Source organism: Lonchura striata, chromosome 2 (assembly GCF_050655825.1).
Source record: "Lonchura striata isolate lonStrDom1 chromosome 2, ASM5065582v1, whole genome shotgun sequence".
Classification (NCBI taxonomy): Eukaryota; Metazoa; Chordata; class Aves; order Passeriformes; family Estrildidae; genus Lonchura; species Lonchura striata.
The window spans coordinates 76,332,755-76,355,226 of record NC_140704.1 but is presented as its reverse complement, the minus strand read 5'-3'; the positions used below and the strand labels follow the sequence as shown (position 1 = coordinate 76,355,226).

At 35.4% G+C, this 22,472-nt stretch overlaps 1 protein-coding gene and 2 long non-coding RNA genes across 5 annotated transcripts in view; 1 reads left to right on the top strand and 2 right to left on the bottom strand.

Moving 5' to 3' along the window:
• The window catches only part of LOC146768311 (uncharacterized), a 100,599-nt gene extending 90,385 nt beyond the window's left edge, over nucleotides 1-10,214 (bottom strand). Inside the window, exons 1-2 of the long non-coding RNA XR_014952777.1 lie at nucleotides 5,654-10,214; nucleotides 1,561-1,634 (exon numbers count right to left, since the gene is read on the bottom strand). This is a non-coding gene — a long non-coding RNA (uncharacterized LOC146768311). The remainder of the gene's footprint in view (nucleotides 1-1,560; nucleotides 1,635-5,653) is intronic.
• CDH18 (cadherin 18) overlaps nucleotides 2,595-22,472 on the top strand; it is a 526,603-nt gene continuing 506,725 nt past the window's right edge. For all 3 annotated transcript variants that reach the window (XM_031503961.3, XM_021526413.4, XM_085571653.1), the window contains exon 1: nucleotides 2,595-2,988. The gene's annotated coding sequence lies outside the window, so the exon portion shown is untranslated. The remainder of the gene's footprint in view (nucleotides 2,989-22,472) is intronic.
• Nucleotides 4,581-5,645, bottom strand: LOC144246757 (uncharacterized). The gene is made up of 2 exons (XR_013340441.2): nucleotides 5,141-5,645; nucleotides 4,581-4,984 (listed from the first exon to the last, which is right to left on the bottom strand). It is a non-coding gene; the product is annotated as an uncharacterized LOC144246757 (long non-coding RNA).

The following is a 22,472-nucleotide window of genomic DNA, read 5'->3' as shown; positions in this document are numbered from 1 at the left end:
AGATCATAGAGAGACATAAATTTAAAGTAGATCTGATAAATTCCCAGACAAATGTTAAAAAATTTGAAGTGGATGATCTTTACATAGAGAAGGCAAATATAGTCCTAGAAATGTTACATATTTAGTTTTGCATCATATTTTAGTGAATTATTTGTCTGACCAAGAAAACAATATTATAAATATTAACAGTGATGAAAATAAAAAAATTCATTTAAATTGGTTTGCACTTTTATAACAATGTTCACCCTGAAGCTCATTAAAGCATTCAGATAGAAAATAAAGTATATTGTGATTTATGGACATGCATTGCATTATATCATATTCGTATACATAACTTTGATGGCTGAAGTCAAAGTCTTTAATAAATGGATATTTACCTTCTCTTATTCACCAGTATGTTTACCAAAACTGAATTGAGTAGCTCTAAACCTTAAATACTATCTTCTATATCTTAAAATAGATAAAAGAATCTAATTAAATTGTAACAGTTTCCTAGTCTATGAAGATAAGGACCCCAGTGGCCATCTGTTCCAACCTCCCTGCTCAGACAGGGTCATACTAGAGCACATGGCACAGGATTGTGTCCAGAGAGTTCTTGAATATCTCCACTTAGAGAGACTCTACAACCTCTCACGGCAACCTGTTCCAGTGCTTGATCACTCTTAAAATAAAGAAGTTTTTCCTCATGTTCAGGGGCAACTTCCTGTTCATTATTTTCTGCCCATTGTCTCTTGTCCTATTGCTTAGCATCACTGAGGAATAGCGAAAAATACCATATAGAACACAAAGAATTAAGTATCATTATCTTTTTTATCTCTCAGAGCTTGTACCTTGGCTTCTTTCCTAAGCATGCCCTTCCAGATCTGAAAAGGGGATTTTTCTAAGGAAATATGAAATAAAATTGACAAAATCTATCCTCAGTAGTCTTGTATTTACATTTGAGAATTTGAAACAAGTCTTATATATAGATTTTTCCCCATCTGTCAAAAAAGATTTATCTTAAGCATCATTAAAAATAATTAATATTTTAGGTTTCTACATTAAATAGCTGAATATGCAGTGCTTAATTTCAAGCCTGTGAGTAGTCTGAGAATTTTAGGAATGTGTTAAGACGTGGCAGAACTTGAAACCTGAATGATGTATTCAGCAATTGTATTAATTGATAGATTCAGTGTTTTTGTACAATGTAGAAAGCCCATTTAATTATTTCCCGTGAAAGGTGTAAAAATGTTGAATCCTGACTTATTATTTTCTTTGAAGAATTTATCAAAGGAATCTCTAGGAATAGGCAAATCTGCTATTTGTTATTAGATGTTCATAAGGTGTAGTCTCATGAAGCTGCATATCCCATATGCATATTCCATATCCTGTCTTACCTTTGATCATTGGACAGAGAAGAACTACCTTGATTATTTTTGGAATCACAACATAGGAACTACATATATTTCCTCTTTTTTAGTTGAATCTGAAATAGTGAAAGAACTATTTCTTATAAAGAATCACACTTGATAAGATATAAAAACATGATGCTTGCAAATAGAAGTGACCGATGCAACCTACCTTCTGGACTTCAGAGGATGGTCTGTATTCTCCCACAGTTTGCTTGAGCATTAGATTTAGTTCATAATTTTCACCTGCAAACAGAATGAACAGGCCTTAAATCAATGTCTTTATGTGTCCTTAGTGTCCCTGAATTATGAAATAAAATCAAATTTTAAAAAGTGGAAAAATAGTGCCAGTCTATTGCATAAAAGTACTTACTTTGCACAATATACTCCCTGAAATTTTATTTTTACCTAGTAAAGCACAGTCTATTTTTTGCATATGTGGGGAGAGAAGTGCAGAGTAAGATAAGGCATGCTATCTAGCTGTCCCATGTGAATCTTCTGAATAGATACTGTATCTTCACCTCTTGTATCTGAATCTATGATGTTTCCATACAAATGTTAAAAAAAAAACCCAAACAACAACAAATCTCCAAGCAAACAAAAATAAACAAGACCTCCAAACAAACAAAGAACAAAACCCACATAACCTCCCACAAGATGCACAAGGTGAAACACAGTGTAGGAAAAAGTTAGTTCAAGCTGACAGGTTAGGAACACAGTTTGTGAAGCCAATTTCTCATGAGTCTTGGCTTATGTTAAATTTCCACAACTGCCATAAACAATTTCAGTTACAGTACACACCACTGGGTTTTTCTGAACACAAACCCTGAGGCTTGGATGCAGCTTCATTTCTAGAGTGGACCATGGGGGTAGTGTGTGTGTGTGTGTGTTTATTTTCTTTGTTTTTAAATATGCATTCTAAAACATGTAAAATGGGTAAAAATTTTAAAGTGTTAAGAATACTACTGCAGTGCAATGTGTGTGTTTATGTAACTATCACAAAAAAACACTGAGAAAGATAGCTTTGAGCCTGGTCTCTCCTAAACAATTTTTCTTGAACAGAGATAAAATAATGAAAAATACTTAGTTAAACTGCTGGCCAAAATCTTATTTTTTGTATTGCTCCTGGTAAAGACCCTGGGGAGCAGCAGTGGAATCTGTGCTATTGATTGGCTGGTTAAAGAGAGACCTATTAGATTGAGACAGGCTAGATTGATTATACAGCAGCTGAAGGAGCTCAGATTCAGAGCTGAGTGAACATCAGGGTGAGAGAGAGGGAGAGCAAGCAAGAGAAAGCCTGCAATAGAGGGAGACTGTACCCACTGTAGCATCAGTGTGTGACAGCTGGTGCCTGATAACACTGATATTGAGCTCCTTCCATGGAGAACTTGCTGAGCTACCCTTTTTTCATTTGCAAGAGGATGACAGCTCTAAGCCAGTGCAACTGATGACAGACTGGATCGTGGAATAGCTCCTTTCACTTACAATTACATCTCTCATGTTCTGCTTCTCTGAAGAAAGGCTTATTACAGAAGACAAAAATTCATTCTCTCCCCCTACCTCACATATTATTGATGATATACAGAGTTTGATCTTCCAGGTAAGGAAATTATCATTTGCTTTTCTGAGCAGATAAGAAAGGAATTATTCTTTATGTATCTTTGCATGTTAAATACAAGCTTTGGCATTTGTTCTCAGAATGCATTTTTGCACTTGTATTTCTTTCACTCACAGACTATATGTTTCAATTGTTATGTACACTTAAAGAAAATTCACAGGACATGGTGTTTGCATTGCATTTATCATGCTTAACCCTTTAGGTGAATGGAATGAAACAAACAGAAAATATTATTTCTAACTACTTGGATGATGTTCTAATGTATCTTGTCCCACACACGCTAAACAGTCTGGAGTAATAATGGCACACAAGCTCTTTTATATTGATCTATTAATGTACATATTGTGATGCCAGGTAGAGAGAGAATTTATCTGAAGGATTTCTCAGTGCTTGTCAGCAGTTTGAAATAGTATCTGTCTTTCTACTGCAAGCATGCCACTGCTGAGCAAATACGGTCAGCCTTAAATAATTTATCATTAGACTGCTATTTTTTATCGATATAGTAGTTATTGCTAGCATTCTGCCTGCAAAGCAAAGATCAAGGCTTATGACTTGAAATATGAAACCTATGACATTCTGTTACATTGTGCTGTATGTTTGAAGCAGCCATCCCATGGACTGATTGCCTGTTTTGGTATGACATTGACTCTACTGTCTCTTTACTGCAGAGCTGCACATAAAGTTTCTATGTATTTCCTTCAGCTGTGTTTTAAGTGGTTATGCTGTCATAGGTGATAGATTCTGATAGTTTGGTGTGATTTTGAAGGTGATAGACTATATCTGAAATAACCCAGCTTTTGGATTTGAAGTATGTCAGGAAGTTGATTGACTGGATGTTTACAGGCCACAGGAGCATAACGCTAACACAGGTCCTTCATTAGCAGCATATTCCTGTCAGCTGTGACAACATGTACCACCTTCCTCATCAGTTTATGCACTCTGCCCCTTGTTCCATACTACAGAATTTTTCATATGCCAGATATTGTGATTATTCCCTCTGGGTGGAGTAGAGGCATCAATCTATTAATACAAGCATTTAAGTAGACTTTGACTCAGTCAAGTACACTGTTTCAATGCTTTGGCTAGTTAAGAAACTGCCTATAGCAAGGTCTTACTGCTAGGAGGTGGATCTATATGTAATCCAATTTATCCAATGACTAAAGAATCACAACTACAGAAAAGTACTTTCGTCACTTCCTTTACCAAGACATTTTTAATAAATTTCCATAAAACACCATACTTAAATAATTAATGACTTCTCAAAAACCCAAATGAGAAGTGGAGTTGCCAAAATGATTATTTATCATTTTTAAAAGACATATAAGAATTGAAGACCTTGGGTAGATAGAGAGATATTTTACAAATTAACAATAATTTGAAGGGGGTATCTAGGAGCCCACATGGATAAAATATGCAATACTTAAGAGAAAGTTTTGTCTTCCATGAAGTATCATATGAATAAGCATTGTTGTCATGGTTTGACACTGGCACAATGCCAGTGCCCCCATGAAAATGTGATCCCTACCTTGAATGCTGTGAAGTGGAATCTAGAATAGAGCAAAGCAGGCCCAAGCTTAATAACAGGAAAAAACCTTTATTAAACTACCACTACAAAAGAAAAGAGAAAACTAAAGAAGGGAAAAAAAAAACACACAAAGATCCAAATGAAAACCTTGCAAAACATTCCTCCCCCCCCACCACCCAAATCCAACAAACCACAGTGAGACACAATCTGGACCCCAATCAGGTTTCCACCCTCCAGACAATCGATACTCAGTCCATCAAGGGAACAGAGTCTCCCCTGTGCCACAGACCCCCCAAGAAACACACTGCCACATCCTGTGCTTCCATGTCACACATGGCACCGCCCGGAGAAAAAGTTTGCCATGGTGACCCTTCTCCTTTCCATGCACAGTGCTCTCACCACCAATGCATGGATGGTCAGACTGCCTTTAGGATTTTTCCTTTCAAGGATGCCCTGCCAAGAGGGGAGAAAACAACAGTTCAGTTTTTCATTGTTTGGGACCACAGTCCCCCCCCATTTTCCCCTGGGGCCGAGGGCTCAAGAACAGAGATCTTCTTCTCTTCTCTTTTCCTTTCCAGGGCAAGGGGGCACCACCACAAACCCCCTAACCTTTTCTCTGTTCACTCCACTTTTGTCTTTTTCTCAGCTGAAGCAGGTCTCTTGACTCACTGGCATCCTCCCAAAACACAGTCCCTCTTGACGGAGAAGATTTGGTTCAGGTTGTGGCTAACACGGAAAAGTCCAGCCAAAAGCCACTCCTTGTCCCCCTCCCATCCAGAATTCCTCCTTCCAACATCCCATCCCAGGGTCCAAGGTGTCCCTCTTCCTCTCTTTCAAACCAAGGAGGGGAAAGGAAAATTCACAAAGCTTTCATTTCTCAAGGAAGGGTTAAAAGTCCGAACTCCCAGGATGGCTCGATGCCCAGACATCCAGCAACTCCCACACAACTGGGCACCTTGCAGCAGCTCCCCCCGCTCCTCCTTCCTTGCGGCTTTCTCTCTCCCTCTCGGGAGAGGAACTCTGGGGGGGGAAATGGAGACATCCCAGATTTCTTCCACCCTTCCATCTGCAGGGGCCAGCCCGATTCCAGTCCTTTCACCACCCTTGGGGCTTTCAGCCTACCTTTCTCAGGCCATGGGGGCTTCCCCTCCCCCACCCAGCTCGTGGCTGGGCGGGGGAAGGTCTGCACTGCACGCTGACCGGAACCAAAGAGAGCGAGTTCCCCTGGGAATTCTGCTTTCAACCCCTCTGTGTTCTCAGAGGTGTGTCTACTTTCAATTGGTCAATATCTAAATTGACCTCTTCCTTCTGGGGAAAAATTATCTTTCCGTGTCAAACCACGACAATTGTCAAAACAGGAACTAAACTGATGACCCTGAACTAAAGGCTTACTTAAACTATAGCATCTGTGGTATTTTAATACCTTGTATCTTCTATATGAATAGTATTTGTGTTATTTTTTATATACACAAATGTCAGCAATTTTGATGTTTCCTTCTAAAACTCTTTCCAGGTAGCCAGAAATTCTCTTGGGAGCATATTTTGCCACCATAGGTTTATTGTGTGGTATTTTACTCCATAAAATACTGCCAAAGGTGAGCACAGCATACATTGACTATAGAATCAGAGTGCAGAATCTGACCATAAATAATGGAAGGAAACCCTTTACATTTTAATTACCTGACTGAAAATATTAGCACTGAGACAAAGACATGGGTATTGAGAGCTAGATTTACCAAACATAGACAGTATTCTATAAAGAGCTAAGATAATTGAATGTCTAATTCACTTTGTATTCTTGCAAAGCTTAAGGCCTGCCTCAGTATATTTCATGTGCAGTTTGACTAGCAAAAAAGTCCTTTATCTGTGCTCAAAAGCTTTCCTACAGCTCATATAATATCTCTCTTTTCTCTCTGAAAAGTCTTGTTCACTATACTGGGCTCTTTAAATACACCTTATAATTTTCTGACTAGAAAAAAAAATCACGGTAATTCTGCGATTTCAGCAAATTTTTTCCCTTGAGATTAATGTCTGTTACAAGGTTACATCTAAGCCATGAAACTGCAAATAACACTAAAAAGTTAAGTTTTCTTTTTGCAATGGGAATATTTCACTTGAACCTTATATTTATTTATTTAAAGCACAAAAGAGAATCAGAAACCCAAACAATTAGTTAAGCTTACATTCATATTTTTCTACTTGTAAGATATACTATTAATTTCCAAATTAAATATTTTAATTATCTTTTGCCAGATCCAGAAAAAATTGCATGAAAAAACCACAAATGTGAAAGAGTTAAAAGTTTGCATATTACAAACAGTGCATTTTCTTTCAGGTCTTTGATGTTGTTAATGTTAAACTGGACTTTTTGAAACACTTTAAACTAAATCAGTTATGTCATCTTTTTCTCAAAAGATTAATTTGATCTTTTTGAAATTAATGTTGCATTCCTTTCCAGGTTGAAGTCACAGAATGTGAAATTTGTTTTTATTTCCTTAGCTAACTTAAAGCCATTAGGGGGCTCTTTCCTCCTGTGATACCACACAGCAAACTGCAATACAAAGATACAGATAGTTCCTATATTTTTTACCAAAAAATTATTCTTGAATTAATTTATTTTGGGTGTAGACCATTTTAATGATACAGAGCTGCTAACAATCTATTTTTGTTCATTTGTTGGAGAGGGTTCGGTTTGTTTTGAATATTTTTATTGCACATAACTGAAAACTTTTACTGTCAATCAATGGTTTTGTGTAGAAGTTACTTTATGTCCCATAAAGGAGAAGCAGTAAACATATTCAGCAAAAATTTTGAAGTAATCCCTGGGATTACAAATACGAATATGCAGCATCACTTATATCCAAGAAACTAAAGTCTATTTATTTGAATAATTGTGAATAATGGTGCAACTAGCTTAAAAAAAAAAAAAATCCCTTGTGTACTGTTATATTGAACTGAAAAGAACCTAGAGTATCTAGAAGTGACATACTCTTCCCTTACACAGCTTACTTTCGGAATGGCTAAGTATGGGATCAGGGTTTTTGGATCACTCTATTTCACAAAATGAGAAAGTTTCAACTCTGAAAACATTTACTCATATGAGCAGCTACACTGAAGTTACTGTGAGCCAAATTCCAACAACTTTGTTCTGCCTATTACCCTTTAGTTTCTGTAGATTCATTGCACCACTGGACCTGAAGCCAGTTGTGAAGTTTGTACTATTTCTTGTGGGGCTGTAAACTTTTTACCATTACTTGTGATACTTGTGATTCTTCAGAAGGAACTATAGAATAGTCTATTGCAGGCTAAGGAATAGAATTTAATTTGTTGTAAAGCATAGCAAGGTAGTTGTAAACACTGCAATGTCATGCTGAGGTGAGGCCAGGAAAAACATGAGTGTCACAAGACAAGCAAAAGAATTGTCCCCCTGTTCCAGTTTTGAAGAATTTTCTTATTCCTGCCATCCTTGAATGAAAAAAAATCCCGTGCTGGTAAATTGTTTTGCCTACCCTGAACCAACTTGCTACTTTAAATTGTTTAGCTTAGAGAGATTCCAATAATATCAACTCCATTCAAGAAAAAAAGGAAATAAAAAAGACTGATACACTTTGTGATGCATGACAGTCTCAACGCAGGAGTATTATGTAACTAACTTGAAATTTTAAAAAAGAGATTAAAAAATGTTAATTGTTGGTTTTACTACACATCTGAATAATCTCTATTTTTACATTCTTTAATAGCAACTATCTTATTACATATCAATGAAGAACTTTGTTCTAATAAACAGCATCTAGAAAGTCCAACTAGGATCTCAAGATACTTTGTTTATTGCTCTACACAGACAGGGGTTCATACAATATAATGCAATTGTTAAAAATATGGAATAAATCAAGTATTATTTCTAAGATAGATAATTGATGCTTCAAACTCTAAGATTATCTTCATTAGATATATTATTAGCACATTGCAAATTCAGCATCATACAAATTATCTTTCTGTTAGTAGAAGAGGTCTTATTCTTTACTAAAAGGAGGTTAAAGCTAACTATAATTTGTTTGCATTTCAAGTAATTAATTATGTAAACATGAACAGTCATTAAAACTGGCATGGCATTATTATTATTAGTAATTCCTCTGGCACAACATTGCCAGGGAGTCAAAGGAGGTGATTGGTCCGCTCTATTCTGCACTGGAGAGGTCTTACCTAGAGTCTTGTGTGTGGTTTTGGGTACCATAATATAAAAAAGGTATAAAGCCATTAGGGAGCATCCAAAGGAAGGCCACAAAGATAGTGAAAGGTGGATGGGTGGGGAGGACATCCAAGGAGTGGCTGAGGTCACTTGGTCTGTTCAGCCTGGAGAAGAGGAGACTGAGGGGTGACCTCACTGCAGATACAACTTCCTCATGAGGGGAAGAGAAGCGGGACTCTAAACTATTCTTTGTGGTGACCAGTGACAGGACCTGAGGGAATGACATGGAGTCTTCTCAAGGGAGATTTAGGCTGGATATTAGGAAAAAGTTTTTCACCTAAAGGGTGGTTGGGCACCAGAACAGGCTCCCCAGGGAAGTGGTCACAGCACCAAGCGTGACAGAGCTCAAGAAGCATTTGGACAATGCTCTCAGGCACTTGGTGTGATTCTTAGGTCATCCTGTACAGGGCCAGGAGTTGAACTTTAATTATTCTTTTGGTGCTTTTCCAAATCAGGATATTCTATGATCATATGACTTCTTTTAAGGCTCAAATCAGACCAAACAAATTGCTGGAGGAATGACAGGAAGTGTCAGAAGCATGAAGCAGAGACCACTTCTTGGCTGGAGTCAAGCACCCTAGTAGCAAGACTCTTTTCTCCTCTATAAAACACAGTTTAATTTAATTGTATTCTTTGCTTCCTTGAAATCAGTGAAATTTTATGTAAAAGATGACAAATTAAACCCATGTAAGAGTCTGGCACAAAGTTTCTGCAGAGTTTCCCTCCAGAGGTAACTCTAATTTACTGGTTGGTTAATTTATCCATTATATAAACATACTATGCAAAGCACTTTCAAATACTTTTATATGAAAACTGTTGTGTAAATGTAAAGTATTATTATGGTAAACAGATATAATTTAAAGTTGACAGAAGTAATTTCAGGTAATGAAAATGGCAAGAGTCTGGGGTGTTTTATTAAGCATGAACAAATAATTAATCTCTGATGAATGTTGAAAACAGAAAAAACAGTACTCGAATAAGTAATACTTAGGGGTTTTTTTTTTCCTATTTAATGTTTTCCATAATATATGAAGGGAATAATTCAAATTACTAGATTTTAGAAGTAGTTTACAAAAGCAATTATTACATGTACTGTCAAAATATTTTAAAGATAAGCAGTAACAATGCAATCTAAAATACACATCACAATACAATGAAAAGCAGAATATTTTGTATTTTTTAAATTTATTAAAATTTTTACTGGGAAAAAATGACAAAGCAAATGAAATTGCATTGAAACAGCACCTGCAGCTTCCTCAAATTTACATATAATCCTACATATATATATATATTTATTTATTTATTTAAATATAGACGGTGGCATTCTGGCCCAAGGCAGGGGTAGATAATCTTTAGGATCAGGGAACTAGATAATCTTTAGGGCCGCTTCCAACCCAAATCATGCAATTAAATGAATCTATTATACATGTGCATACACATGTGCATGTACCTGTGTTTAATCTTATCCTTCAATGTCTATATTCCACACAGAAGTATATAGTTTATATAAGTATATAAAGAAGTATATAGTATATAGTCTCCCTGTTAGAGAAAATTTGTAATTTTTAGGAATAAAGCCATGTAGAAACCAAACTTATTCCTTGAGTATCATAAAAGAAAAGGGTTTGTTGATTGTGAAGTCAGTTGAAGGTACAAGTTATAAGAGAGGTGTCACCAAGAAATGCAGATCATCAGGTACCAGGACCCTAACAAAATGCTATTTTCCCTTATATTAAAAACACTTTGTTCACATAATCTGCTTTAAAGCTGTGATGTGATGACAGAAAAGCTTTGCTGAGCAGCATGCAACAAACTACCATTAAAACACATGGGACAGTTTTGAGAAAAAACCTTTAAATTTTTGGGTTTGTTTGAATTCCAAAATATTTAGAAGTGAGCCAAAATTGTTGTTCCTTTGCAAAACACTGATTATGTTTGGTTCTGGAAAAAGACATGGATAAATCCTTGTCTGGTCTACGACTGTTAACATCAATCTGTGGAGTATAGAGTGAGTGAACAAAATTCTGCAGAGCAGCTGAGAGTGAGAAGTAATGCTGTTAAGGTAAACAAAATGAACTGTCAAAAATTAGTAAATTATGATAATTGTTTTTTTTTTAACATAGTGAAACAATAGTTTTGTTCTTAATACTATGTAATGATCAGAAGGTAGAAGCTCTTGTGTCCCAGAATACTTAACAATGACAGTATCAATATTTTGCAGCATATGGAAATTATGTATACCAGAAAGTAAAAATATACTATATTCTTTTAAATTCTATAAATTTCAGCTCTAGAAGTCTTTTTCATAGGGATACATAGAGTTCATCAAGTTCTAAAAACTTCTGAAAATAAATTGTAGTTTTGCTCCTCCTAGCTTCTTAACATGCATTAGTAATTCCTAATTCTCTACATCAGAGCTGTAGTGATGTGTAAGGACAGTTCTGAAATTAATGTGTAAATAAGAACAAGCTCATCTGAAAATTCCTCCTGCTGGTGCAGTTTATTGAAATGGATTAAATAATATAAACATATCCTTTATTTTTTTTTTTTAATTAACTTATAACAGACTATAACTTTTAAATACTGTGTGTGGAACCAGAATTTGAACCTATCTTCTTAAATGAAATAATGAGTAACTTCTGGTGGGGAAACATACTTTCCAGTTTCCTGCCCTCTTCGGAGTCACAGGAAATTTGAAGCAGCTTCAGGTGAGCTTGGATGATATTCAAGGGGCTCAATCTTGGATGTCTGTCCATTAATTCTAGGTACTGTTATACATCAGTACAGAATCTAACTGGTAAAATTATAGCAATGTCATCAGTACATGCTCTTTATTACCTTATGCCACTAAAACAAATATCAGTGCCTGGGATTACAGCTGTTATGAGGTGGTTTATCACCAGCAAAGCTGGAGCAAAGTGTGAAAGCTCTACAGTGTCCATCAAAAAATGGAAAATCATCCTTTAATTGCATGAGCAGGAGCATGATCAAGCATACGTGTCATACAGACATTAATCTGAAAATCAGGGAGAACACTGGGAAAAGATTTTTCTTTTGCACTCTGTATCCATATACTATTTGACTGCCACAACAGCTCTTACAATTCTTTGACCTGACTAACTCTCAGATGGATGGGATCAGGAGGACAACATCAGTGAAATGATGTAGATATAAAATTAGTAGCTCTTGTCACAATTTTTGTACTGTTTAGGAAAATTGTTCAAACTGGAGTTGTACCTTACTCTAAAATAGCACAGTTTAGTCGGTTTCTTTCCAGGGGAACAGCTAGATAATTATACATACCTGCCTCTAATGTGATGTGCAATATCAACCTCACTCTAGCTCATCTTTTCAACATCTTGCCCAAGTGCAGAAAATGCAACATGCTTGGGACATATCAAACTTCTTAGTAACTTTAAAGAATTTAATTAAATTATACTACACAAAGAGAAAAACATGCTGTTTTTAAAACCTGTCCAACTATAATACATATATTTCTAAACAAAAATCCTGTGTCTGATGATTCTATAATTCTCTTAGGCATCTAGTTTTTTTTTTTGTTGTTGTTTTTTTGGTTTGGTTTTTTTTTTGGTTCGGGTATATATACATGTATCTGAAACTCATTAAATTCTTCACCTGTTTTTATAACTAAGTGTTCCTGCCTTAAAATTTTGGAGATGCCCTACTGCAAGAACTGCTGTCAAGATTTACAGGGCATCAAGATTAACTCATCCATAAGCTTTTATCATGCAAAGCAGTTAAAATTCTTTTCTTTGAGGAGAGGTATCTTTCATTACTTTGTATAAATCTTGGCATAAGGGTATGCCAATAGATATTTACTAAGAACTAAATTATATACTGTGAATCTCCATTCTGGTCTACCATTATGTACTTTCTTTGTTTCTGTGATCATTAGCATTCTCAAGAGGAACAAAAAATACTTTAGCCATGAACATTTTTCAGACAATGATTTGTGGACCAGTCTTACTGGTCCTGATATGCATATGCATATGATATATGCATATGATATGCATATATCAGGAATATCAGTATTTCCTACTTCTATAACTACTCATCATCTTCACTTCCATAAGATAGCTGCAGATGCTTTAGATTTATGCTAAAATCCAGAAAGAAATGCTGTACGGTATGTGAAAGTATTCAATGTAGAAAATGTATGTATCTAGAAGATAAAAAAAACCCCCTACCTAACACTGATAGCATCAACTATTTCAGCCTGACCTCTTCCAGCCCAGCTGCGGTGGGATGCAGTGCTGGGTCCATATAGGAGGGATTTGCTGGCACTGCTCCTTTGTATTTGGAGAAGTTATGGGTCTCTGATACATTTGCCATTGATTTTACACAATTCTTCAAGTCTAGAACTTGTGCTAAAAAGAATTGGCATTTTCTTGGTGGCACAGTTTCAAGTGTTCTGTGCTGAAGATGCCAATTGTAAAACTAAAACTTCTTTGCAAGTCTCCTGTATCCAGGACCAGAAAGCTGTGTAACTTCCCTTCCCTCCCCTTCCCTTCCTTTCCCTTCCCGTTTGTTTGTTTATCAAGGTCTGCATCAAAGTCTGTATCACTTTTCTCCAGTTTTCCTGTCTTTTGAGAGGAATTTTTTTTTCCTTTATCTTTTTGGGAGAGTTGGTGTGCCAGAGTGGGCAGGGCAGGAAACATTATCCTTTATTAGGAAAAGTACATAAGGTCAGCTATTGAAGTCTGTAGCTATTTGGAATTTCTAATTTGGGGAGGATAAGGATGTTAAAATAATGTGAGGAGTTTAGTTATATTTGTTTGTGGTTTGTTTTTTCTTTAACTGGTTTTTTTAGCTAATGAATCTCTAGTCACTAAAGTGATAGGTGTTCTACACTTTGATTAGATAAATGTTTCATGTGGGCTGAATATGCTCTTCTGCTTTTTGAAAAAGCTTTATTTTATTAATGAGTGTTTCATTTCCACACCCTTCAGTAAATCATCAACTTGGGTATAAAATTAAATATAATTAGGTCACCCTGTAGTAAGCTTTTATTGTAGATGATGTATGAACCACTTTGGATTTAGCTGCACTTTTGCACTTTCTAAATATGTGTCAGTTAGGAAAATTCAACATAACCCATGTTCTTTACTCTCAGTAATGATAACGTGTCTGGAAATACAGTATTTGAAGTCTTATGGACATTAAAGTATAATCTTTAGGGAATAGAAACCCCAACTCTGTTCAAAACTATAGCTAGTGGATGCACTAGGAGACTATAATGTTCTACTTATAAGATAAAATTTAAATTACCACTTTAAAGGTAATTTAAAGTAGTAAACAAAATTATAACACATTCCACAAATACCATTATCTTGGTAGTATTATCTTGAACCTAAATAAGATATAGGGATGTTTTACATGATGTTTTAAAATCTCTCTTTCATTTTAGATGTATGTGTATGTACAACTGAGTCACTACAGAATTTCCTTTCAAGATCGCAAACAATCATTAGATCCACCACTCTTAGCTTTATTTCAGATAAAATGCAGAGTACACTGGAAATTTCATCCCTATTCTCAAAAAAATAGCATGAATAATCAAAATAATTGATTAAATAACCTAAATAAGTCCCTAATTCTCACAGGCAATCTACTTGTCCTGAAATCAGATCCTAAACATCATTTGCTTCCAGAGTTCCAAGAAGAAGGATGTTTAATTCCTCTGAGCTAGCAAAACTTTTCTGCCATAAAGTGGCATATAAATTTTGGTTAATATACTAAATTTTGGCTAATACACTATATGTAAGATGATATTTTGTCATAATAATTACCATAATTTTTAATTCTTCTTAGTTCATTATATTTTAAAGTATTGAAGCCAGTAACTTAATTTTGTGATTTTGTACCACACTGAGTTGTTTGCACTGTCGTTTTCTCATCATGAACACAGGTACTTTTCCTTGTGCCTAATACTGTGCACTATTCACAACATTAGATGCAAAAAGATATATATACTTAACAATTTTGTACACAGTTTTAACAAATAATAAAAAAAGTCTCTCTATAAAGTTCCTTGTTTAAGAAATGGAAAGCAAGATGTAAAGAAGGCCCTGATTTTTATTGTTGTTTGACCTTACAATTCTTTCTCAAACAATAAATCAATTCTTTAATACAAACCATACACATAGGATTGTTAATCTTGATAAGGACCACAGAAATATAATTCAACCATTCTTATTTTCTTACAAGTCTGCATGTTATCATTTTGTATTAATGGACATTTCTACTCTATTTCTCCCACTCTCTTCTCTGGAAGAAAATAGTTTGAGAAGTATTATGCTTTTACAGAATAGACATAATTCTTCTAGATGTAACTCATAAAACTCAGGAAGCCCTGAAACACTGTTAAAAATGTTCTACGACAGCATAACTTTCAGGATGTGAAATAATATTTAATGCCTCTATGTCATGAGAAATGCAAGATTTTTTTTTTAATACTAGAAAGTATAGACTAAATCAACAAACAAAACATTCTAGGTCTAAATTTGAACTTTGGAATGCTCCTTTTTTATCATGCAGCATTGGTTTCTCAATGTAATGTCATACATTAAAAATTACTAAGAGTAAAACCTGAAGACTTATTTTAAATTTCCTTTGAATATTGGTGATTTTGCCAATTACAGAATGAATTATTCAAGGATAGTTTTAGAATTACGTAGATAATAGTCTCCTTAATGTACTGAGAGAATAAAATCTTAATCAAATTCAAATAAGTTTTTTAGATGCCTCTATTTAAACTGCCTATTTTCCTATGCATTATCTTGCCTGAGAATTGTATTTGACATGCAAAGATATAACTTCCATTGAAATTACAAATGCAATTTATTTACAAGTAATCACACAAGTGCATATAGATATCTACAGTTGTAGATATCAGTGTCTCTATAACCACATCTCAGAAGATTTTGCTTGAAAATTGAAAAGTCCCACTGCTCCAGGACTCTAAAAATTAAAATTTATCCACCAAGAAAATTGAAATGGAAACAATCTCTGCATCTAGATAAAACCGTTTGCCTGTCTAGCAGTAATATTTTTCTGTAAAGTAGCTCCTTACCCACATTTAGCATATTGATTACTGAGACCACTGAAGCACACGGGGTGCTGTGCAGAGCCATCAGTCAATAAGGTAATTTATACTGATCACCCTTCTGGGCAAACTAGGGGAGGAACTAGTCATTTCTGTTTCCTTCAGGCTGAGGAAATATCTTCCTCTGTTGGTAAATATTCACCAAAAAGAAGAGGAAATCCACCAGTTTCTCTAACATTTTCTATTTACAGAGAAGTGAGAGGCTGTAGTTGAAACTGATTGTGCTTGAATACAGCTTAATAACAAGAAGCATCTCTTTTTAACCTACAAGACTGTGATAGATGTGTTCATCAATAATATAATTGGTTTAATGATACAAGAAGCTGCTGTTAGGGTGGCTTCAAGTTAGGGAAAAATACTTCCCTTAAATGAGTTGAAAGCAATGCACAAACATGGCCAGAATTCTACTGAAGCAGAGAGAAAAATACAGACTTCTCACGCTTCTTATCTCATCTCAATGACTGGAGCTGAATGTCCCTTGAAGGTGTGCGAAGGGTTGCTTTGTTTCAGCCTCCTGCCAAGGCACTCTTTGTGGGGTGAGTAACACCCTGACATGGCTGAGGGCCAGGGATCCAACTGGAGGCTTGGGCTGCCTAAAGAACCTTCTGGAAAATTTCTTCTAGTGTGGGAAGGAGCTACTCATGCCATGCACAGGACAGCTGGGGGCCAGGGAGTACTGGGCAGGGGCCAGGGTGATGGAGGGTAGTCTTATGCCATAGCATTGCTGTGGGAGCAGCCTCCTGTTCTGTGAGGGAATGGAGTGCCAAGGAGTGGGCTGTGAGAAGGTGGGCAGAGACCTGGAGTCATCTGTTTTGCTTTCTACTCTTTTGTGGGACCCTCTGTTGAGAGGCCTGTGCTATGGCCATGTACCTTGCTGTTTGTATCACCTGCCTGGAGCTAGGGTAGGTGGCTCAGATTGCTGCTGGGTTTGCTGTAAGCGGAATGTTTTGGTGGTCCTGGCTGTGTTTGCTGAGGGGGCATCCAGCCTTGGAGGCGCCAAGAGGGAGGTTTTTGTAGAACCGAGAAGTTAAAATCTCAGGGAAACTTGCCTGAGAGACTGCAACCAAGACCTCTTTGTGGTAGATGAGATGTCAGTCACTAAGGTTAACTTCTTTTAGATAAGTAGTGATTTAGGAAAAAAGGGGAAGAGGTAGGTGCAGATCCTGGACGTGGTGAATGCAGGAGTGCTAGAGGACAACAATTACTGTATAAGAGTTGTAGGTGGCAATACTATTTGCTAAATAAAGCCATGTTGTGGATCCTTGGCTTGTGTCTTGGACACTTCAGGGTGATGGTAAGATATGGAAGCAAAAGTATTCAGCTCTTGAAGGCTGGAGTTGTGGTGGTTGTGTTCAGTTTCATTTTCCTCTTTTTACTAAAATACGAAATCACAGAGTTGAATGGCACTCTCGTATGTTGCTGGGAAACTTGTCATCTGAGTGTTTCAGGCCTGGAGTGCTATTTGTTCAGTGTGCAAATCCAAGTGAAACAACGTCAAGAGAGCCTCAGAGAGATGTACAGCTGACATGTTTCACGGACTTGTGCTGAGTTAATTTAGCCAGGCTTCTGGCAGATGGAGGGAGTCTTTGGCCTCTGCCTTACCTAATCTTGCCATCCCATTGACAGTGGCCAGAGCAGCCCTTGTACAAGCTGTCATTCCTCATTGCTGCCACACCTGTTGCCAGCAATTCCCATAGCACTTTGGTAACTATCCATGACCTCCTTGTTTCAGAAGTCTTTGGTTTTCCAAATTATTTTTTTTATTCAAGCTGTCAGTCTCCTACAAAAATATAGAAAAATGATGGTCAGTTCATGAAATGACAATGACTTCATGGCATAGGCTTACATTCAGAGATTAATTTTGCCCCATCTCTCAAGCACAATATGTCATACTGATTGCAAAAAAGGGTATCCTGTACTGGAGAGAGAGTTTTCCAGTAATTCCCAGGTACAGTGGAAAGGATCCAGGAAGGCTGATAATGAATTAATGGACTCATAACTGATGACATTTGAACTCTTTTGAAAATACTGTTTACTGAATTAGATAATGGGAATGAAAAACAACATTCTTTATGTTCTCTACTCCCTAAATCTAGTGCCTAAGACTCACATTTAAGTGATTAATTAAATTCTGTATTTCATTCAAATGATTAATAATACTGAGTGGCATCTGCTAAACTGTGATAACTGGAAAAAAAAACCCAAACTATATTAGAAATAAGTTTTACACATAGTACAAATCTATCCTCTTATTTATCAAATGTTAAACAGCAAAAAAAAAAAAAAAAAAAAAAAAAAAAAAAAAAACAAACAAAAAAAATACCCACCCTAATTTTAGATGGACTATTTAGGATTGTTTCATTGTGAAAATGCAGTTTTGTCATTTTTCTCTCTAAACGGAGATTGGTGAATTGGTGATGAAGCCACTTAAAAGGCAGTCAAAATGTACTCTGCTTCTCCTTGGTCTCTAGCTTTATCGAGTCACCTACAAATATATGTAAGTCTAAGTCTTTAAATTTTTTTCTGGCTCACTGAACTTTTCAATATCTGTGATGGGACAGTGAAAGAAGATGCAGGTGATTTCTATAAAAAAGTACAATCTCTTTGCTTCTACTGAAGTGTATGTTTTGTATGTTTCTTCAAGTATACATGTAAATGGGCAACTTTCTATAATTGTTTTATTTCAGATGGACTCAAAATTATTAGAAAGCACCATAATTTTGTTAAATCAAAGAAGATAAATTCCTTTCTTTGTTCCAAAGACAAAAAAATCCAAATCTAATCAAATAAATAATACCCAAAACCAAAAACCAACTGAAATTTCAGAGCTTCTCTTACCTTGAGACAAATTAAGTTTTCTGTTTGAAGATATTTCTTCAGTTCAACTTCATATAGCAAAGGGTCCATAACTTTATAAATTGTGACTCTTAGGTTTTTATTTGACAAATGAGAGCAGAGCTTTTACTTCATTGTGGTGTTGTTTACAGGCTGTCAAAATATTTGCATGGCTTTGGAGTGCTATTATGTACAGCCATTCACTGACTTCAAAAAGCCAGGAGTCTAAGAGGTTTTTGTGAGCCAAATGATAAAGGACTATTCTTAAGAGTATTTACTTTTCCTACTGGATTTTAATATAATAACCTAGCACTCAAATTATATTTTTTTAAATTACCTTCTGAATTATTTCCAAATGCTGGTGGAATACGTAGAGCTCTGCCATCAAAATGGCAAGTGGGGTATGGTCAGTATAGGAGCTGTTACTTATCCATATTATGTCTTATTTTATACAGCTGCCTGTTATAATTTTCTTCTGCCCTGAAATCTTGCCCATATATTTGTGTTGTAGAATACTTCCTTTTTTCTTTCCAGCTAAATCTCAGCATATTTTGGTAATAGTGCAACCCAGGTGGTTTTTTTTTTTTTCCTGTCTGGGATACTTGTGGCAGCCTAGAAGAAAGAATCCAGAATTGAATGAATAGAAAACTTTATGGAAGATGAACAAAGGATTTCTTTGCAAGTTAGTAGGACAAATGAGTGTGTATAAGGAAGAGCAGTTATTATTTAAAAAAATTCCCTCAGTCAATCAGATTTTTTTTTACATGCTCTTAAAAATTTCTGTCTGCGTGGAATATTCTATTGTACATGCATCAGATAATAGACTGCAATTTCCTATAACTAGTAGAGTTATTCTGATATAGTACAAACTCCAAGATGCTGCAGATCTAGTGTTTAAACTCTAATCTATATCAGAGTATAATATAATTTATGAGTTATGATACATGACTGAGGGGCTTTTGAGTAGTGGTTTTTAATTAATATTGATATGATAAGCTTTAATTTTTGCCAGTCTGCATTGCAAAATTTCCCTTTATCAGGAGCATTGAAAATTTGACAAATTAACATTGATTCTGAGGTAAAACCGTACTATTGTGTCACTGGTATCAGCATTAGTGACATGTACAGTCACATTAATTCTTAGATTCAAACCTTGTCTGAGTTATGTGTGGAATACAATATGGAAACATGTATTGATGCTGAAACTTTAACACTAATTGCTACTAATTAAAATTAAGCTGCTTTTCTATGGTGAAGGATTATTCATCAATTTTATATAAAGACTGAATATCTTTCAAGTTTAATATTACAGTTTACGTAGATATTGGGTTATGTGTGCAGATTAAATCCTCTGATTTTTTGTTTGGTTGTTTGGTTGGTTTGGGGTTTTTGGTTCTATGCTATGAAAGAGAATCAGTCAAGTTAATAATGATCCTCTTCTCTGTCTTACTCCTTACTCATTTTTTTTTTTTTTGATAAAAGAATAGTTACTCTCATGTCTTCATAGATCAAATCCTGTGATTTTTTTTTAAAAACCTTTTTTTATGCCATAGTGTTTTTATCTCAGCTCTGTGTCAGTCAGAATTTTTTTAAAAGCATCATTGGATCCGATAAAAAATTTCACTGATATTTTAATACTGTTCAGCTCCATAAAGTAACAGTTGCAGCTTTTACAAGTCTGGGATTACATATTCCCTGGACAGTTTTCTTTCCACAGGGACAAGTCTTGAGATATCAAAATTCTGGATATGCACAAAATTATTAGAGGAAAGCTGGCCCCAGTTGACAAAAGGAAATTGGAAGACAAAAGAAGAAATAAAAAATAGAGTCCTATTGCTGCAGAGGACCAGCTGCAATAGTTGCTTCTCTACTCCCATATATTTGTAAATCTTGACATCTCTTGTTAAAGGTGGAATTTTTACTAGGAAGAGCTTGACAAAAGCTTCATACACATGTACATGTATATAAAGATGAGGTATTAGCGCAACAGTGTCAAAGGGACTAGCATGGCTAGGAGATGGGAATAAGAAGGAGGGGGTATGAAAAGTGCTGTAGACCTTTACCTTATAGCCTACTTTTTGAGCTTTCACTTGCAGACACTGTGCAGTTAGTTCCTCTCATTCTACATATTAAGGAAAGCAGAAGATGGACACTAAAATATGAAATGTAACTTCCTGAAACTGAATAAAATTTCCTATTTTCTTATTCCTAAAATTTTCTTAATTTAAAAAACTGCTGAAACTAATTTCTTTGTTGTAAAATCAGTATTGAGGTGCTAGGGTTTCATTTTTCAGAGCAAGTCACAGTGAACCCCATGGATAGTGCCTGAAAGGTTGAAAGTGGTTAATGTGAATATCAATTAATAGTGTTCTAGAGACAAGGAGCTTTGCAATAATTTCTTGTTTATACTTCTGCTTTAATGCATAGATAAACATGAAAAATTACAAAATATTGTTTCAGTTTCTCTCAAAAAATTTATCACTTACAGCTTGACATAGATTTGCCGTGAAAGGATAGAGAGGACAGAAAACTGGGAAATCTTCAGATGGCTTGTTTCCTTTGTTATGAACTAGTCCCCTGGAGTTTCTGATCATATCTTAACTGTCATATGGACCTTGCTGTCTCTTCCTGTCCTGTAGTACCAGAAGCAAGAAGGCAAGAAATATTCAACCTAACAGAATTAATGCACAATCATGGAATACTTTGGAATACTCTGCAACAAATTAGAAGTCAAAAGAAAGACACTGTAAAAGCCAACTGTAGTACTTTGTAGCAGAACTCAAACATAGCATGTGCCTATCTTGGATAAAAATTTTGGAAAACAGCAGGAAATTTGTAGTACAAAAGAAAACTAAAAATGCTTAAAACATGTTGTTAAATTCTGGGACAGTATTTCTTCCTAATAACAAATCTCATGCCAAGTCTAATCACAAACATTTATCTGTTGATATATAAACTTAGTCGGCAGTTTAATATTTCTTTGGCAATTACATGCTCTTACATTGTCCTCATCTGGCCTCTAGTTACTGTAATCTGGAAAATGTTGGGAAATGGTTTGGAAAAGGATTTAGAGATCAAATTATTGATGTGTTATGTATTGGACCCACATCTATGCCCTACTTTTCCAAATGTTCAGTGATACCATATATGTTTAAGATAATTCCAAAGAAACAGTAAGCCTAGTCAATTTTGAATCCTTGGAGAAATAACATCCTTAATAATCATGCTATTTTGATACCTGTAACTTGAGCCTTGTCTTGCAAATTTAAATGTTTGTTTTATGTAATGTCTGTGCTTTGTGACATATGCAGTAAATGGAAAGTCCTTAGGAACCCACTGCATAATTTTATTTTTTTTTTTTTTTTGCAGATTATGTGATGTTTTGATGGCAGAGATGTGACTTTTGAAATAAAGTGCAAAACAATTCTGTTAAACTCATGTTTACCTGTTGCTCAGTAGAATGTTCAACTTAGATAAACATTTCCATGTGGAAAACTCAAATATGCATTCTTAAATAATACAAAATTTCCTCTTTCTGTGTAAGTAGTTCAAAATTGGAAACACATAATTGACAACTCAAACAGCCTGCATTTAATCTGCCTTTAATTATGTATGTCCTTTTTTATCCTCTGTGATTTACTAAAATTTTAGTGGACTAAAATTTCAGTGATGTAGCAGGAATTCTGAATTTTTTATTTGCTTTTCTTTCCCCCATATAGCTTCCTTTCCCC